Raw genomic sequence first — 21,522 nt, 5'->3', positions numbered from 1 at the left:
GGTCTTGGCTGCACCATTTCCAGCCTTTGGGCATTGCCGAGCGTAGTGTCCTGTTTCTCCACATGCAAAACAAGTGATACTGGTATGGGGAGTAAAATCTTTGTTCCTCACGTAAGAGTTGTTGTTGAACCAAGTGGTCGGTGTTGAGGTACGCGGAGCTTGGGTCTTTGAGTCCTCTATCTTGTGTCTGGTGTTGCATACTGGGGAGAATTATTACGACGGTGTTTGCGGATGTCATCCAGGCTGTGACATTCAGCCTCTAGCATAATGGCTTTGTCTACCAGTGTCTTAAAATCTGGAAACGTCTAACCGACCAATTGGCACTTTAATGCTGGAGCAAGTCCATCCAGGAACTTCTCCATCCTTCTTTCCTCAGTCTTGTAGTCTTCACTTGCATATCTAGACAGTTGATTATACTGATCCACGTATTCCATCACGCTGGAACTCCGTTGCTTCAGGTCTTCGAATTCTTTCTTCTTTATTTTCATAACACTGTTGGGTATGTGCGCTCCATAGAAACTTTCGTTGAATTCAACCCATGTGATACTGTTCTTGTCTGGATGTTCACGGAGGATGTTTTCCCACCACGAGGGTGCGGCTCCAGTTAAATAGTGGGGAGCGTACAACACTTTCTCAGGATCTGAACATTGTGCAATTGTCATTTGTCTTTCAGTGTCACGTAGCCAATCGTCTGCTTCCATTGGTTTGTCTGTATGCGAAAATATTGGCGGACGTGTCTTTTGTAGTTCAGCCAGTTGGGAGTGTTGTGGATGCGGATCACGGTGATTTCCCATGTCCATTAGTTGGTTCATCATTTCAAGATGTTGATGTTGGCTCTGCTCGTATAAACGACAGACTTCTGAAAGTGCTGGGCTGCTTTCATGTTGGCTCGACTGGCCTTGAGTGAAGTGGTTCCCTGTCTCAGTGGATTGATTTTCATCATTGTCCCTTGGGATGGTGCGTGTCCAGGGTCGGCTCATTTTCTCAAGGCTGGGTTAATATTGCAAGAACCAATAAGAAAATGAAACTCGAATAAAAATAATTCATAAACATTTTTTTCCAAGGAAACACTACAAGATCTTTCATAACATAATCGTCATGTTCGGAGAAGGACCGCGGTACATCTTACATCTATCATAATTATACATACCACTCAGGTCGTACTCTAGTATGCCTAACTTGTTATTTAAGCTAGTGAACTTATCTTGTCCTACATGACGCAACACACTACTTCCCTTCGGTCTAGGATCACAACATCATCCATATCATACATATCATACAGGCATACTAGCGATCTGCTGCACCCTTTCTATGTGGAGTCGGAAGGAGCCTGGATTGGCTAACCCATAGAAAGTCCCAGATGAGGAGCTGGGGAGTTCACTTCTTTCTCTATTGGCTCTAAGCGGACTGCACGAGACGGCGAGGCGTGCACGTGACTGACAGGCAAAGCAGCTCTAATGGGGGCAGGAGCAATAATTTGATTGAACGCCTCAATGGTAGGCGGAGCTGTGCTGGTGGAGTGCATGAGGCGGAAGAAGATGGGCATGACCTACGTGGTGCTGGACGAAGGAGCTCAGTCCTGTGGTGAGGACGAGTAAGGTGCTCCATGCGAGCAGCCACCAATTCATCCACTAAGCCATCAAAAGCTGACTCCAGGGCTCGGACATACTGCACGAGCATCCCAAGAGCTTTGTCTTCCTCTCCTCTGGGGCATTCAAAGGCATAGCGGCTGGTGTACGACACGTGGCATGGCACATAATAATAAGGACGAGTCTTCATTGCTAGAAGATTGTCCCGGAGACAAGCAATCGCCTCCCTGGCTGCCATCTGAGTAGCCTGCCTCTCCCAACGAAACGAAGGCGACGATACTCTGGTCGACCACCAATAAAACACACTGACGCGTGATGCATAGTCAGGGAGCCTCTGATCTTGTGGCGGTAGAACGTGTACTCAGTGCAGACCGTTGGCCCAAACGCGATCTTCACGATGGCTGAAAGCAGTCGCGAAAATCTTGTTGGCTCGTTGGCGAACACCTACGACGGGCAACAGTTGCCAACCATCTACAAAACAAAAAAGTTCATATAGTCAAAACATAAATATATGTTGACTAACAGAAAATTGCTAACACAAGCAAGCAATAAAACGACTAATCCGGTCAGCGATCGTGCCTAGGGGTTTCGAACAGTCAGCCTGGCTGTGGTACCAAGTTTGTCACGACTGGTGTCCAAATAAATGATTTAATTGGAAATCAGCCATGTGCGTCTATAGTGAAGAAAATATTTCCCACTGACAGACTTAACTTGATATAGAAAACCAATAGTACTCAATATAATACAAGTAGAGCGAGGGTCGCTCTACAATTTATTACGACATATCCAAGTCTTAGGATGGATGGAAATATTACAGTGGTCTTAGGGTAACTCTACTACTTGCGAAAATAAAGGGGGCACGTCACATCAGAGTAATGTGACATGACGAGTACTACTACGCGCTAAGCCTCAGAGTGAAGCTCAACGATATATTCGAGGTGGCGGAAGAGGTGGAAATAAAACATCGATGGACTCCAGGATCACAAGACTGATTGGGACTCCTCTAGACATCGGACTCGCTATCGAACTCTTCGTCCATGAGGTCTCCTTCATCCATATCTGGCCACAACAAAAAGCCAGTGAGTACTCCCAGAAGTACTCGCAAACAGTTTGCACAAAAGATGAGATGCATGCAGTTGATTTTATTATGCATGGTTAGAGTCAAGTTGTATCCACAATATAAGTGTAGGAAGTAAATAAGTTAGAGGATAAATCATGCGGTAGTCCTCACGAGATATCCGAAACAGAAAATAAAACAAAAGAAACCATCGTCGGGCGTCTGAGCGACACCACACACAGGGTATAACATAAATGAAATAAACAATAAGCCTCGAACAGGCGTCTCTGCGACACCACAGTAAGGGCATGGGTAAAATAAAATAACGTGCCGCGGTCGGGAGTCTCAGCGACACCACATAAAGGGCTTATAAGAGAAATAAACAATGCCACAGTCGGGCGTCTCAGCGACACCACATAAAGGGCTTATAAGAGAAATAAACAATGCCACAGTCGGGCGTCTCAGCGACACCACATAAAGGGCTTATAAGAATAAAATATTGAATATCTAGGAGGTAGGACCGTCCCAAGGATATCCAACAAAGAGAATCATATGGGTTAGTCCAGAGTAATAATACATGATATGATAATGTCCCACATCATCATATGGTTCACCACATCCATTATTATTAATATCACTTATACTCCAAAGACCGACTCTAGGACCGACACTTGACTTGTCAAACAACGTCCTTGACCGGGAACACGGCTACTCGAATAGTTTTGACTCTACAGAGGGTGTACTCTTCACCCATAGCCCACGGTTTCCAATAGTCAATTTGACTAATTCCGCGTACGACATTTTAGAAGTGGACACTTAGAATCATCACACACCCACTTTACCTCCGCGAAGTCCGGATTCACCCGTACTACACTGCCATGGTAAAACCATAAGAAGGGGAGGCTCCGACCTCGACTAGCATGGGATCAATAATATTTATATCACGCAATTAAGAGGAGTGCCCTCCCTTCCGGTCCCAGACCGGAAACACCCATGCCCCCTGACCGGTTGACTGGATTTATTCCAGGGCCATGGATACCATCATACCGGCCCCTCTACTTGGTATGTGACTGATAATAGGTCTACAATTAACTACACCGAACCCATTATCCAGGTAACTGTGGTGGCACGATAAGAAGTATGACATGGACAAGAGTCAATCTAGGTCGACACTGGAGTTTACCAAATTTATACCAGCACCATTGTGCTCAAGCTAGGACAAGGCCATAACCTATCACATCCCGCGTGACTAGGCTATTCCACAACCTTTCATAACCATCACTTATTATCATCATATTCTTATAATGGTTAAATACGTATAGTAGGTACGAGATATGCAAGGTGATGAATAATAAATATGAGCTAAGTTAGCAAACAGCTCACCAAAAGTAACAAACATGCTTTCCCGGTTCCACGTAGTCGGGATCAAGCTCGGTGCTGTTGACGTCGGGAATTTCGGTGTCGGAATCTACGGTATAGATCAAAGAAGGGTATAAGTGGTACTGCCTATCTACTTGTCTTAAAATATTTTTAGAAATTTTTTAAAATAAACTTGGCATTACCAGGAACAATTTGCAAAAAGAATCACTGAAAAATAAGTTATGGATCAAAAGTTATAGCCAAAACATTATCAGGGACTATTTTGTAATTAGTTTTTATAGAAATAGGGGCTAGACTGAGATTTAGTCCAAAGCCCGAAGGGAAAGACGTTTCCTCAAAAGGAAAATGGCTCCTAGACGAATACGTTAACATTGAAAGGCTTCGGAGGGTGAGAGAGATACTGGTAGAGGGGGTCCCCCTGTCAGGATAGAAAGCGCCACAGGCGCCAGAGGCTTCCGGCGATCAACAGCGACGCTAGGAGAGAGAGGAGAGCCAGCTGGGGGGTGCGGGTGCACTCACCGTTGACTCGTGTGAGTGATGGAGAGGGATTGGACAGCGGGGGAGGCCTCACGTCGACGACAACAGATCTCCGGCGGGAGCAACTCCGGTGACACGAGGAGATCGACGACAGAGAGCCTCTGTGATGCAATTGAGCACATGGTAAGCACGGGAGGAGCCCTTGGATGCAAACGAAGGCCTCAGAGGGTCCTACCTCCACTTACTATGCACGGAAGTGTCCGGATCCCGAAGCGGATTGGGGCGGCCGGAGCTGGGGAAGAAGGCCCCTCGGGGACCCCTTCCTGGATCGGCTGGTTCCTAGAGGTGGAGATGGAGAATGGGGAAGAGCTGGGTGAGGTCAGAAGTAATGGAGGGGAGCTCTAGTTATAGGTGTCACGAGACGAGCTACGACATTTACTCCGGCGAGCGATTCTGGCGATGCAGGAGCATGGGCAGGAGGTTAGGTGGCTAGGATCGAACCTAATCACCACTGGGGCTCCATTTTTGACCAGAGAGAGGCAGGTCATCGACCGTGGCAATGCGGCGACGACGCGACCACTGGTGCGCATTGCGGCTGCAGAATCCATGCTCTGAGCTGCACGGTGCATGGCGGCGACCTTTGCAGAGCACACTGACGAGGAGGGGCACGCGGCGGCAGCAGGAGCAAGGGGCGGTGCCGGGCGGCGCGGAATTGAAGCGAGGAGCTGCTGTGGCTGCTGCAGAGACGCTACAAGAGCTTTGGCCGGTTGTGTCGGTGAGCTACCGACAAGGGGAAGAGGCCAAGTTTCCGGCGACACTTCAGATAGGATCAAGGCACAGGAGCAACGACCGATGCGCTGCTACTCGTGAGATTGACGAGGGGGGGAGGTTGCGCTCTGTCTGAAGTTTGGTTTGAATTTAATTCAGATAGTTTCAGTCAGGTGCATGTGAGGTGCTCGACAGAAATAAAAGCATAGGTAGGAAATGAATTTGATGTTGAACGTTTGAGGGGAGCTCTCTCATTGGAAGAAAAGATGTTGCACAAAAATTCAGAATTTTTGGTGGAGTTTAAGGCACGTTTGAATCAAAAATGAGTTTCTGGGGTCAAACTTCAGTCAAACCAAAGTCGAAATTTTCAAACTTGAGAACCTAAAGTTTTTGCACGAATAGACTGAGGATACTAAGGACTACAAACTACCAAAGTTTGGGGTCAAGATTCCAATGGAAAAAGGAGGTTCCTTTGAAAAATTCTTGGAGCTCAAACTGATTACAGAAATTCCCCTTTTAACAAATAAAAATAACTCGGGTGATCCATCCCTTCTAAATCTTTGGAAAACGTTTAAAAAAATCTTAGGGCTTGGAGAGGCGTAGAAATATTCAAAACAGAATGTGGTGATTAATTATTTTTGAAGAAGTAATAAATAGTCTTATGCAAAAATCCAAATCAAGAATAAAAGAAATATTCTTGTAACCATTTCATTTTTGAGAAAGGGCCAAGAGGATATTTCTGAATTTGTTAGGTGGACAAGAAGCTCAAAAGTTTTCTATCATGAAGATTATCAAGAAAACTTCAAACTTCTTGTCAAGTAAAAAATTTAAATTCCAAGGTAATCAAGAAAATAAAAGTTGAAAAATCTTGGGTGTTACAGTAATCTTGGAAGGATCGACCGCCAATCCGTTTACCGTCATGGTATGACCCAAGAATCCAACTTCGTGCAGCCAGAATTGTCATTTGCTAAATTTGGCAGAAAGTTGGTGCTCTCGAAGCTTCTCCAACACTAACCTCAAGTGTTGCTCATGCTCTTCTTCAGATTTGGAGAAGATTAATATGTCATCGATGAATACGACAACAAACTTGTCCAGGTATTCCATGAAGACCTTGTTCATGAGGTACATGAAGTATGCTGGGGCATTCGTCAACCCAAATGACATGGCAGTGCACTCGCATAGACCGTACCGGGTCATGAATGCAGTCTTGGGTATGTCTTCGGGTTGGATCTTAAGTTGGTAATATCCAGATCGGAGATCGATCTTGCAAAATACCTTGGCTCCATTTAGCTGGTCAAATAAGTCTTCAATCTTGGGGAGTGGGTACTAGTTCTTGATTGTGACTTCATTGAGAGATCGGTAATCGACGTAGAGTCTGATAGTCCCATCCTTCTTAGACACGAACAAAACACGTGATCCCCAAGGTGATGGACTCGGACGAATGAATCCCTTCCTGAGTTGCTCATCCAGCTGCTTCTTCAGCTCTGTTAGCTCTTCGGATCCCATCCTATTAGGCTTCTTATAGATAGGCCTTGACCCAGGCATGAGGTCAATGATGAACTCGATGTCTCGGTCGGGAGGCATCCCTGGTATTCATAGACTATCGGCACTCACAGACTATCGGCACTCGATCCAGCTCTTCTCCCGATAGGCAATTACCATGCGGGAATTGAGTGGATGTAGGCTCAGGGACTGATGATCCACAATTGTAGGGGGTCTATCATAGCATTTTTTATAAGTAGGAGTGTCGAACCCAACGAGGAGCAGAAGGTACTGACAAGCAATCTTGAGCAAGGAATAACTGCAAGTACTAAAAGGTGACTTTTTATGGGTTTTCTAGTATAAGCAACAAGGAAATAAATGCAAGGGAAGTAAATAGTGCCGAGGTGCAGCAAGTGGCCCAATCCTTTTGAATACAAAGGATAAGCCGAGGAACTAAACTTATAAAGACTAAGGCATTCCTGAGGACACACGGGAGAGATAGTCAAGTGCTTTCGCCATATTCTGTATAGTACTATGTTTTGTATTGATAAGTGTTATGTGGGTGGATCTTAAATAGTGCACCTCTAGGCTAAGAAAAATAGACTCTTATGATTAATCCCTCTTGCAAGCATCCGCAAATACAAGAGAGAAATTAAGGCAAAGCCTAACCATAGCAATAAGCTTTAGGATCCAATACTCCCTCGTGCAAAAGTATGTGAACTGGGTTTCAGGTTTCTGTCACTCCGGCAACCCACCATAAGCATTTTTTGTACACGATGGATTACCCTAGGTCCTTAAAAGGTGAAGTGTTATGTAGTCGATGTTCACATAACACCACTAGAAGAATAACACCATAACTTAAATATCAATCAACACATATTACTTCAACATCATATGACTACTAGCAACTAGTCTTCTCCCATGTCCTCAAGAACTAAAGCAACTACTCACAAGACTTAAAAGAGACCATGATCAGAGGTGATGAAAATATGATGAACAATCTGGTCATAACAATAATTCTCCAACAAAACTGAATAGCATTCACCACAAAAGAGTAATCAACACGGTAGAGTAGAGGGGATGAATAGTGCAAGGTACAACTCTCATTGCAATGGTAAAGTAAGATGGGGTGAAGATGGAGATGATGCTGGTGTTGGGGGTGATGGTGATGATGATCTAGATGATGCCCGTGACGATGGTGATGACGATGATGACGATCTCCCCTCCGGGAGGAGTTCTCCCCGGCGGAATCTGCCCCCCGAAAAGGTCTTTTCTTCTGTGTAGGTTTCCGCCCCGGAGCGGTGGCGGAACTCCGGGAAAACTTCTGTTCCCGTAACTTTTAGGTCAAGAGGATCATATAGGTCAAAGGAGAGCACCGGAGGCGGGACCCACCACCCAGGCGGCGTTTGGGCGCGGCCTAGGTGTGGCCCGCGCCAGCAGGTCGCCAGGGTGCCTTGTGGCCCCCCTCCGGCCCTTCTTCGGCATGTCTTTGTGATCTGTTCGGAAACTCCTTCCCGAAATTTTCAGCGCAGTTGGAGATGTTCTGATATGGTAACTCTTCATGCTATTTTCTCTACTGAATCCTGCGTCTGCTGTGTCGGCACCGGAAAGTTGTAAACTGTGTAAAATAAGCCAAAACACTATAAGTACATCATCATAATGTGAAATATACCAATGAATAGAGACAAATTATGATACAAAATAGTGATGCATTTTGCATGTATCAACTCCCCCAAGCTTAGACCCCGCTTGTCCCCAAGCAAATACTGAGCTCGGTAAACCTGTCCATAAATTTAGAGAGTGAAGTGTCGATAAATAAGAATACGGACAAGAAGCACCATAATTTCTCTATTAAACTCAACCATCCTCAACAGCAATCTCAACTCATAAGGCTCATATGAAAGAGTAATATCAATCACAATCAAAAGTAGATCTAAGGAAACGCATCAAACCGTGGCAAACATGTCCTTGGTCAAAGAACAACTAATAACTTTTAACTTTTGCTCTTCCTCTTATATTTTGATGAGATCAATTGGAGATTTTTGAAAGAACATGTTGTTAGTTAAGAAGTGAAAATGCTAACAAACAACTTACTCATCTTAATGATGTTGTCAACGATGTTGTGATATGGCAATTCTCAATGAAACAATATAAATGCATGAATCATTGTCAACATAAAGTGTCTGCTCCTTTATAGGATAGAAAGAAGTAGGTTTACTGACTCAACATAAAAATAAAAGATTAGCCCTTCGTAGAGGGAAGTATGGAAAACTCATGTGCTAGAGCTTTTAGAGATTTTGAAATCAACAAGGTTGTAAAACGAGCTTTTGAGAGGTGCATGATTTTTCAACGAATGCTAGCAGATAGCCCAATACTTCTCATGCTGGACAAGTTTTGAGGAACGGCTCCCAAAGTGGGGACGATCACATACCCTTAGTCTCGTTTGTTTATCACTACCAAATTTTTCTGATTTCTCATCAACAAAGCGTGATGGAGCTTTTGTTTGTTGTTATTATCTTTTACGAGCTGGGCGCGCTCATGCCAGTCCCTTCTTGTATTAGGGGTTCGCAGATTAAACATGCAAACCCAGGATAAAACTTCTCTAGTATGAGAAGATCATGAATTATCTACTACTTCCTCATGAGCTAAAACAGTGGCACAAAACAGGGAGTAATATTTGAAGGTTTAAAGATAGCACATGATTAATATACTTTAGGAGTGGCGGTGAAATACCACATAAAGGGAAGGTATGGTGAACTCTTGGGAAGGATGAGGTTTCAAGGTATGGATGCACAAGCAGTATTCCCTCTTAGTACAAGGGTTGGCTAGCAAAGGCTTTTGAGAGCAGACAAATGATGTTGACTTGCATGCAAAACAATATAAGGTTTAACATAAAGAATTGGCATGAAAAATCAAGTTGTCTTCCTTGTCAGCATAACACTTCAAGCATAAGAACATAAAGGTTTTGGCTATGTCGCTACTAGAAAAATTCATGCTTGTTGTTATGACCAATGTCATGTTTGCCAAGATTAATTAAAGTTTTCAAAGCCATACCTAATATGTAAGATCAATACTCCCATAAGAATCATCATATAAGTTCGATTGCATGAAGAGAATATAAGGTGCAGCAAAGAAACCAATAGACTTCTCATTAATATTCCATCATAGACAACTGCACACTCACAGATACAAGACTCTCCACAAAGGAGTGATAGACCTCAATGCAAACACCTATTTCAAAAGGTAACTTCCCTAGACATGATATGACACTCAACTTGACCATAAAAGATAAAGGATAAAAAATAAAGAGACCAGGCGCTCCCCCGAGCTTGGAACAAGCTAAGGGAATGCCATTACCAATGAAGATTTCACTCTTCATCCTACTTGTTGTTCTTCAAGTCCGCTATTATGCGTCGAAGGGTTTGGTTCTTAGCTTCCAATATGGCTACTTGTACTTTAAGAACACGGAAATCTTCACAGAATTGGTTAGTGATTATGTCAGCTTCGATTATAGCGGATGGCACAGGTGGAGCTCCTGGTGGAGGGACAGTTTCTGAAAGGTTCAGAGGAAGATCATATTGAGGGTTAATAAACCCCACGAGGATGGGGTTGTTGGAGCTGGATCCTCGTGATGAAGGATCTCCTTCTTGTTGGGTGGTGACCATCTTGACTTCCTCCCTCACGAAGTGCTCCATCTCCGCTTGTCTTGCGGCAATTTCTTCATTAGTAGCCCATCCGATGACCTTCCCTTGGTGGATATCTTGCTGGACACGGTGGAGACGACGACCCGTGTAGTCTTCCCTGCTTGAGTCACAGGAAGACATCTCGAACAATAGATTCTTAGCATGGCAGAACAAGACTGAAAGAGAAAACACAGGGAATCGCAAGATACAAAGCCGGGACGATCCGGGAGAATATATAGCAAAAACATTTTGCATCAAAAGGATGGTAACAAGCCAAAGTGGGGTTGGAGACTGACTCCGGGTGGTCCAGGCGGCCTCCTGGCGCGGCAAGGAGGTAGGTCGCCTGGAGCACCTGGACCTCCTCTTCGGCTCCACTTCGGCTCGAAATTTTCCTAATTTTGCAAAAACACATAATACGAAACTTTTATTGATGTTCGCAAAGTTTCCTTACTGTATTTTATACCTATTCTTATTCAGCTTCTGCCCGTGTCTGACACAATGTTGCAATATGTTCTTCATGAGTGGCTACCTGTATCACATCCACCACTACATTGATGGGGTCTCCAGCCATGTAATTCTTTAGTCTTTCCCCATTCACAACATGTGGTTTTGTGCCTTCAAAATTATTAATCTTGATTGCACCGGAGCGGTAGACTTCTTCGATATGGTATGGTCCTTCCCACTTGGAAAGTAATTTACCTGGAGAAAACCTGAAACGAGATCTATGCAACAAAACTTTATCACCAACATTAAATTCACGTTTCAAAGTTCTCCTGTCATGCCACTTCTTTACTTTTTCTTTGAACATATTTGCGCTCTCGTAAGCTTCACTTCTCCACTCATCTAGAGAAGTCAAGTTCATGAGACCCTTTTCACCAGCAAGCTTTGGGTCAGCATTAAGCTCTCTAACAGCCCAGAAAGGTTTGTGCTCTAACTCTAAAGGTAGATGACATGCCTTGACATAGACCACCTTATAGGAGACATCCCCATGGGATTTTTGTAAGCAGTTCTATACGCCCACAAGGCATCTCCTAGCTTTTTGGACCAGTCCTTTCTAGAACTGTTCACTATCTTTTGTAAGATCAACTTGATCTCTCTATTTGTGAGCTCAACTTGCCCATTTGTTTCAGGGTGGTAAGGTGAAGCAATTCTATGATTAGCATCATATTTGGCTAGAGATTTTCTAAAAGCACCATGTGTAAAATGGATCCTCCGTCGGCCGTGAGGTACCTAGGTACACCAAACCTAGGGAACATTACATCCTTGACCATTTTCAAAGATGTCTTGTGATCAGCACTTTCAGTGGGGATTGCTTCAACCCACTTGGTCACATAATCAACAACCACTAAGAAGTGAGTTTATTTATGTGAAGGAGGAAAAGGACCCATAAAATCAAAACCCCAGCAATGAAAAGGATCAATCACTAGAGAATAATTCATAGGCATCTCATTTCTCCTACTAATATTACCAACCCTCTGGCACTTATCACAAGATAAAACATAATTTCTAGCGTCTTTAAAGAGAGTAGGCCAATTAAAACCTGAGTGGAGAACCTTGTGTGCGGTCCTCTCACCGGCATGATGTCCTCCATAAGGACTGTTATGACATTGTCTCAAGATATCGTTCTGCTCATGCTTCGTTATGCATGTCCTCACGATCCCATCGGCACCTTCTCTAAAAAGATGTGGGTCATCCCAAAAGTAATACCTCAAGTCGTGGAAAAACTTCTTCCTGCGCTGGAATGTTAGACTTGGAGGCAAAAACTTTGCAACAATAAAGTTAGCATAATCTGCATACCAAGGATCAGAATTAGATTGTACTTTCAAAACAGCTAACTATTCATCAGGAAAACTATCGTTGACCAGAATAGGATCATGTGGTATGTCCTCCATCCTGGAAAGGTTGTCTGCTACACGGTTGTCTGCTCCCTTCCTATCAACAATCTGCAAATCAAATTCTTGAAGAAGAAGGACCCATCTGATAAGCCTTGGTTTGGCATCCTTCTTTTCCGTAAGATACTAAATAGCAGCATGATCAGTATGAATGATGACTTTTGAATGAACAATGTAAGGCCTAAACATATCACAAGCAAACACTACCGCTAAAAATTCTTTCTGAGTAGTAGCGTAATTCTTTTGAGCACTATCAACGGTTTTGCTAGCATAATGTATAACATTAAATTTATTATATCCCCTTTGTCCTAACACAACCCCACAATCAGAATCACTAGCATCACACATGATTTTAAAAGGCAAATTCCAATCGGGTGGTTGGACTATAGGGGCGGTTATCAAGGATTTCTTCAGAACTTTGAAGGCTTCCTTACAGTCTTCATCAAACACAAAAGGAATATCCTTCTGGAGAAGATTAGTGAGGGATTTTGAAGTCTTAGAAAAGTCTTTAATAAATCTTCTATAGAAACCAGCACGACCGAGGGAACTACGAATACCTCTGATGTCCTTTGGATAAGTCATCCTCTCGATTGCTTCGACCTTTGCCCTATCCACCTCGATTCCCTTTTCAGAAATCTTGTGGCCAAGAAGAATTCCCTCATTAACCATGAAGTGGCACTTCTCCCAGTTGAGTACCAAGTTCGTCTCCTCACATCTTTGCAAAACTTTATTAAGGTTGTGGAGATAATGGTCAAAAGAGGTTCCATAGACGAAGAAATCGTCCATGAGGACCTCCACAATTTCCTCACAAAAACCATGAAAGATAGCAGACATACACCATTGAAAAGTAGCAGGAGTATTACATAAACCAAAAGGCATATGTCTATAAGCATAAGTACCAAAGGGACAAGTAAAAGTGGTATTCTCTTGATCAGCAGTGTTAACATGAATTTGAGAGAAGCCAGAATACCCATCAAGATAGAAAAATTTAGTGTTTTTGGATAACCTTTCAAGCATTTGGTCGATGAACGGCAGCGGGTAGTGGTCCTTCCTGGTTGCCTTGTTCAGCTTCTTGTAATCACTACACATTCTATATCCAATAATAATTCTTTGAGGTATTAGTTCGTTCTTATCATTAGGAACTACAGTCATACCTCCTTTCTTGGGAACACAATGCACCACACTTACCCACTTACTATCAGCTATAGAGTAGATAATACCTACGGCTAGAAGCTTGAGGATTTTGGTCCTCACAACATCCTTCATCTTCAGGTTCAACCATCATTGATGATCAACAATAGGTTTAGCATCAGGCTCAAGATTGATAGTATGCTGACAAATAGATGGACTAATCCCCTTAAGATCATCAAGGGTATAGCCAATATCGCCTCGGTGTTTATGAAGGACTTCCAATAATCGCTCTTCTTCATATCATGTAAGGTTAGAATTGATAATAACAGGATATACTTTACTTTCATCTAAATAAGCATACTTGAGTGTACTGGGAAGAGGTTTAATATCAAATACCGAGTCTTCTTTTGGTTTTGATAAAATTCCCAAAGGCTCAACCGGAAGGTTGTGCTTCAGGATAGCAGGTTGTCTCAAGAATATGTCATCTAACTCATTCCTTTCCTGCATATGCATATCATTCTCCTGGTCCTCCATAAATTGTTGCAAAGGATTGTTAGGAGGAATAGAAATAGAAGAAATCTCTTCATTAATTTTATCATTACTAGTCAAATCAGTACCTCGAGTTTGCTTCGAGAATTTAGAAAAGTTAAATTCATATGGCTCATCATTAAATTCAACAGATACTTTTCCTTTCTTTCAATCTATAATAGCTCCACAAGTTTTGAGAAAAGTCCTACCAAAGATAATAGGGCGAAAACTATCTTTCACTGAACCAAGTACTAGAAAGTCGGTAGGATATTTTACCTTTCCACATAGAGCTTCAATATCTCGCACAATTCCAATAGGAGAGATAGTTTCTTTGTTTGAAAGATGAATAGTAACATCAACGTATTCAATTTCACATGGTAGAATCTCATTCATGATCTCTTGATAAAGTGAAAAAGGTATAGCACTAGCACTGGATCCCAAATCACATAGCCCATAATAATTATGAGCTCATATTTTAACACATACAACTGGAGTACCTGAAATTGGGCCTTTATTCTTGGCTATAACAAGGTTAGTACAAACAACACAAAAATTTATATTGGAATCCACAATATTACTAGTAACAAGATCCTTGACTAATGCAACTTGAGGATCGACCTTAATCAGGTCCTCATGCTCATCAGTCATTCTTTCACTTTTATTCAATATGCGTGTGACAAAAGAATGCTCCCTCATCCTGGTGGGAAAAGGAGATTTTTCTTATAAAACTGTAGGCAAGATAGGGTTAACAATATTGATATTGACCGGTAAATACTTAAAAGGTTTATGGTGTTGATCCTCCCTCTTCTTAGACGAGTCAATATGAGAGGCAAAGTCTTTACAAAAATCAATTAGAAGCTGGGAATCAAGACCAATATTAGCACAAAAGGTATTGAAGTAATCAGTTTCCACATAGCTCTCAATGTAATCATGCTCATAATTTATAACGGGTTTAATACCTTTATCAATCTCCCAATCTTCAGAGTTCTTCTGGATCCTTTCAATAAGATCCCACTTAGCTTCAGTGCTTTTGTTGGAGAATGCCCCACTAGAGGAGGCATCAAGCATCTCTTTATCTTGACGAGAAAGCCTTGCATAAAAATTTGTAAGAATAATTTCCTTGGAGAGCTCATGATTGGGACATTTGAGCATTAGGGACTTCAATATCCCCCAAGCTTGGGTGATGCTTTCTCCATCACGATACCAAAAGTTATAAATATAGTTCCTGTCTCGATGTATTTCATGAAGAGGGTAAAACTTTGCATAAAAGAGAGGCATAAGATCTTGCCAATTTAGTAAATGAGAGTTATCAAGAAGCCTATACCAATTCAAAGCATTATCTTTTAATGATAGAAAAAATAGCTTTCTCATAACAAAATCCATCGATATACCTGCAAGCTTAAATAAGGAGCATAGTTGTGAAAGATATAACAAGTGTTCACCTGGATATCTATCTCCTGCATATCGATTAGCCAAGACACAATCAATAATACCAGTTGGTTAAAGGGCACAACTTCAGTAGGCGGGGGAAGCTTCTCCACCACAATAGCATTGGGGCGGTTCCCCACAAGCAACAAACCAAGAGCAGAGTTGTCCAAAGGGACAAAAAGCGGAAACAGTAAAATAAAAATAGCACGCACAACATAAATGTTTCCTTACCAATTTCGCTTACCAATAGCGTTACACTCCCGGGCAACGGAGCCAGAAAATGGTCTTGATGACCCACAAGTGTAGGGGATCTATCGTAGCCTTTTCGATAAGTAGGAGGGTCGAACCCAACGAGGAGCAGAAGGTACTCACAAGCGATATTGAGCAAGGAATAACTGCAAGTACTGAAAGGTGACTTTTTATGGGTTTTCTAGTATAAGCAACAAAACAATAAATGCAAGGAAAGTAAAAAGTGTCAGGTGCAGCAAGTGGCCCAATCCTTTTGAATACAAAGGATAAGCCGACGGACTAAACTTATAAAGACTAAGGCATTCCTGAGGACACACGGGAGAGATAGTCAAGTGCTTTCGCCATATTCTGTCTAGTACTATGTTGTATTGATAAGTGTTATGTGGGTGGATCTTAACTAGTGCACCGTCTAGGCTAAGAAAAATACACTCTTATGATTAATCCCTCTTGCAAGCATCCGCAAATACAAGAGAGAAATTAAGGCAAAGCCTAACCATAACAATAAGCTTCAGGATCCAATACTCCCTCGTGCAAAAGTATGTGAACTGGGTTTCAGGTTTCTGTCACTCCGGCAACCCACCATAACATTCTTTATACACGATGCATTCCCCTAGGTCCTAAAAATGTGAAGTGTTATGTAGTTGACATTCACATAACACCCCTAGAAGAATAACACCATAACTTAAATATCAATCAACATAGATTACTTCAACATCATATGACTACTAGCAACTAGACTTCTCCCATGTCCTGAAGAACTAAAGCAACTACTAACAAGACATAAAAGAGACCATGATCAGAGTTGATGAAAATATGATGAACAATCTGGTCATAACAATAATTCTCCAACAAAACTCAATAGCATTCACCACAAAAGAGTAATCAACACCGGTAGAGTAGAGGGGATGAATAGTGCAAGGTACAACTCCGATTGCAATGGTAAAGTAAGATGGGGTGAAGATGGAGATGGTGTTGTTGTTGAGGGTTATGGTGATGATGATCTCTATGATGCCCGTGACGATGGTGATGACGATCTCCCCCTCCGGGAGGAGTTCTCCCCGGCGGAATCTACCTGCCGGAAAGGTCTTTTCTTCTCTATAGGTCTCCGCCACAGAACGGCGGCGGAACTCCGGAAAAACTTCTATCCCCGTAAATTTTAGGTCAAGAGGATCATATAGGCCAAACGAGAGCACCGGAGGCGGGACCCACCACCCAGGCGGCCTCTGGGCACGGCCTAGGGGTGGCCCGCGCCAGCAGGTCACCTGGGTTCCCTGTGGCCCCCTCCGGCCCTTATTCGGTTTGTCTTCGTGATCTGTTCGGAAACTCCTTCTCCGAAATTTTCAGCGCAGTTGGAGATGTTCTGATATGGTAACTCCTAGTGCTATTTTCTCCGCTGAATCCTGCGTCTGTTGATTCGGCACCGGAAAGTTGTAAACTGTGTAAAATAAGCCAAAACACTATAAGTACACCATCATAATGTGAAATATATCAAGTAATAAAGACAAATTATGATACAAAATAGTGATGCATTTTGGACGTATCAGGGACATACTTGACTTTGACCCCTTGGTCGCTTGTCATGGTAATAGTCCTATTGGCACAGTCCAAGATGCTCTGGTGGTTGGCCAACCAATCCATTCCAAGGATTACTTCTAAGCCTTGCGATTTAATGAAGATGAGATCTGTTGAGAAGCTTATCCCATTAATATTGGTCCCGACTCCTCTACATCCTAGGTTGGTCCTTAGCACTGCTCCTGGGTTTGTACTACCGTTTGCCCGTTAAGTAGGGTAGGCTTCAAACCACATTTTTCTTTTGAGTAACAAAAGAATGCAAAGAACCACAATCAAACAATATTGTTGCTGGGCTAGAGTTGATGAGGAACGTACCCAAAATGCACTCCGGGTCTTCATGTGCCTCTTCTACGGAGATGTGATTAATACGTCCCTTGTTGTGGTACTGCTGGTTGCGAGGAGCTTGGTTCCTGCCTGGTGCTCCTTGACCTTGTCCTTGATTTGGCGCATTGGGGCGCGGTGCATCGGGCTTCTTGTTGGGGCACTGCCTAGAATAGTGCCCAGCTTATCCACATCCAAAACAGGTAACTTGTCCCGGGATGTTGGTCTTGACTCTACTGTTTTTCGGCGGGTTGAATGCTGGCTTGGTGTTGACTTGTTGTTGGGGCTGGTAGTTCTGGCGGAATATTGGTGCCTTGTACTGCTGTTGCTTGATCTGGAACCCATCCCACCAAGCTCTGGCCGTGCCTCCTAGACAGTGAGAATCATAAAGGACTTTCTCGCGATCATCGGTGCACTTGACCAGCACGAGGAGGTCTTTGATTGTCTATGTGAATATAGGAGGCGTAGTCCGCATAAACTCAGGTAGAGTAGAGCGACCATTGCCATTTCCGTTTTGCGGGGGATTGTTCACCAGGACTTGAGCCAGTTGTTGGATGGCGGCATTATTGCCTTGACGTTCCTCTCGGAGAGCTTGGAGGAGCTGAGCCATAGTCAGGCTCTCTGGAGGAGGCGGTGGTAGAGGAATTTTGCCTTGCTGCTGCTCGTGGTGATCTCCAGCTTGAGCATTCCCACCGGTTCCCTGCTGCTGGCCAGAGAGGCAGAGCCGGGGTTGCCGAAGGTGCTGGTGCGAGTTGAAACCACCATCCTGTCAGGGGAGTAAACATGTCAACATGCCGAATTGGTTGGGAATCAAAAGGGATGATGCTCTAAATAAGGGGGTTTGGTACTGTGCTAGTGTGAGAGTTTTAAAGAAAGGTTTTTCGGAAAGCAATGGATTAGAATGAAACAAGTGATGTAGTCGCTTACAAGCTGCCTAAGGCAGAAATGCGGCTTGCATCATACATGTTCACACGACACTCATGGTTCACATGAACCGATACATGGACTCTACTATGCTTGGGGAAGACTCCTAATTGCCTAAGTTGTACTCCTAAGCGGCGGATTGCTCGGTCTTGTAGGTAGGTTCTACAGGGTCTTCGTCTTCATCCTCATCGGTATCTTCCTCCTTCAGATGTGTGGGGGACGAAAGTGGTCCATCACGGCGTATCTTAGTCGGTGAAGCGGTGAGGAGCTCACTGTATTCTTCCGTGGTCAAACGGCGACCCTGAATAGGAGTGGCTCAGAGCGGTGGTATTCCTACTCGAAAGGCAACGGTTGACTGCCCTCCGCTGCTCCTTCCTTCTTGACTTTGCAGGTCTTCATCTTTTCCAGGTGAAGTAGGTCCTTGACTTGGTGTAGTTCTTGGCGAAGCATCATCGACTCCTTGATCAAAAGGTGAGTCAAGGTGTCGGCGGGGAGGCTGAAGTAGGTCTGAAACCTTAGTGGCGTCCCGTCCTCTAAAGATGGGTTGAGTGTCCAACTCCAGTCAATCCCATCCTTAATAATAGGCAGGTGATGAGTAGCTGGCTCGTTAGCCATCTCGGGAAGGATGTCGCAAAGACGCACGAGCGCCTCTCGTGCGGTTGTCTCCGCTGCCAACATCAGATTCTCCATCTGCGGTCCTTCAAAGAACCAACTAGTTGGGGAGTCGTTAGCCTTCACTATCACGTCCACGTGATATTCCTTGGTGTCGGCGTTGACCCAATGCTCGTGGTAGAGGAAGATGGGCGTGCGACATACTTGACACTTCTTGAGGCTATCTCGCAAAAGTAGGGGAAAGCCCGTCTCCAGAAGCATCTCAGGTACGGAGGCCATCTACAAGGTTGTAGGAGAGGGTTAGAAATTTTTGGTGGGTGCAAAAAATCTCAAGTGTAAGGGCTAAGTGCACTAATCGTCTCGTCTATCATCCATGCTACCTAAGGCTTCCTACAGTCAGGATGGCTCTAATACCAGCTCTGTGGGGACCCCGACTTACGAGTCGAGATCGCCGAATGAACATGCTCAGTGATCCCAGAGATCAATGCTCACCGAACACACAGATGCTGAATATAACAACACGTGACCGTTCAGTTCAAGTTCACAAGGTAGGGCCTATGAGGCCAAATCACACTGATACAACTAGTAGCGGAAATCTTAGGGCTAAGCGGGTGCACATGCCATCAGCCTACACCAATAGGCATTCTGACTGGGACGCGTCCTAGTTCGCAGGGCTGTCTCCGATGACGTACTCTTCTCCAAACCCCAGTCCTTCCATATCTGATCAATAATATAACCAGTGGAAAGCCAATGAGTACTTTGAATGTACTCGCAAACAGCCCATGATATGAATAATGCAACTGGTAGGATAACAAGTAATATGTAGTATGGGTGGATAGCAGCTTAACTGTAAATAGACATGATCATAGATGGATGTGGATATGCATCATAAGCTAGATGGTATTTTAGAAGAACGGGTTACAGATATCAACATATCTGTTAAGGGCTAAACACTTCAGGTTCACCCGATATGCCAAGTCACCAAACTTGGTCATATCCACTCTTTCTCAGAATACACCATGAAACACACACACACACACACACACACACACACACACACACACACACTTGATTTATGCGGAAACGACTGGACGTAGTTTAAGCAGCACCACCCAACTGTCCTTGACCTTCGACATGACTATTCGAATAGTTTTACACTCTGCAAAGGTTGTACGATGTACCCACGAGATTCGGGAAACTTCCGTGTAAACCACGACTCGCGGTATATAACATACCCGAGGTAAGTACCTGATCAATGACTTTCCCCTAACGATACTAGAAAAAGAGGTCCACTCGATTGGTACCCAGCCCACATGATGTATGGCTTACGAGCACCGAGTCTGGACAGTATCATCCATGGGGGACCAACGGTGTGCCCGGAACACGTAAAAATTGCATAGTCGTCCTACCTGGCACGACCCCGTCACGAGAGTGACCACACATCACTCCCCCCACTAGTAATGTGGCTCTTTGCTAGCACCGGCCAGAATAATCAACAAAGCCCCGTCCCACAAAGGGGTAACGTGGTCGCACATGTAAGGTTGGGACGGTCGACACATCATAAATCTATTCCCATTTCTGAAACCACTCACACCAAAATACCCAGTGCACCACTTCACCAAAAGTGGCCACCTAACTCATCATCACCCTCGGGCATTAATGGCACCCGACGGAGTTTTCATAAACCTTTGATAATTATCATCATCATGGTCATGCTTATGCTTAGCTCTACTTTTCAACATGGTATTAGCGTGACCCTCATAGGTGGTAGGATCCTGCTCAAAATGCAAGTGCTCCGGAGGAGCCATCGATAACATCACTTCAATGATTTACTGAATGTTTGCTTTACTAGCATGCAATATAACATATGCTCAGACATGGTCAAAGGGATGCTTGCCTTGATCAGCTAAGTATCCGGGGTCTTCAGGGTCTTCAAGTCCAACTCCTTCGTCAAACGTGGGTTTTATCCTCGTAATAAATAAAGAGCGATAAGTAGCTCACTCAAAAACAGATCACAAAATCACTTTAAATATGTTGTTTACTTCTGATATATCCATATTGTTATTATAAAACTATTTGCCTTTGGTTTTAGTCACAAGACTATTTTTAAAATCAATTTAACAGAATCAAAACTATTCTAAATAGCCTTTTTAATTATTATAAAACAGAAAGGTTGTCTCAAAAATTGTACAAAGGCTGTGATAAATATTCCTCATTTGTAGAAGAATTATGGTGGAAGAATAATAAAAGTATACTAAATATTTATTTTTACAAAAATCTTTCAAAAACATATTTAACACAAAAAAGAAAAGAGGCTGGGGCTCAGGCCTGGCTTGGACCGAGGCTTGGGCCAGCCCAGCTAGTCAGCCAACCAGCCAGCCCATGCGCGCGCGACGAGGTTCAAACCTAACGCGCGGGCCCCTGCGGTT

Source organism: Hordeum vulgare, chromosome 6H, assembly GCF_904849725.1.
Source record: "Hordeum vulgare subsp. vulgare chromosome 6H, MorexV3_pseudomolecules_assembly, whole genome shotgun sequence".
In the NCBI taxonomy this organism is placed as follows: domain Eukaryota; kingdom Viridiplantae; phylum Streptophyta; class Magnoliopsida; order Poales; family Poaceae; genus Hordeum; species Hordeum vulgare.
Note: the sequence above shows the minus strand (reverse complement) of the source record.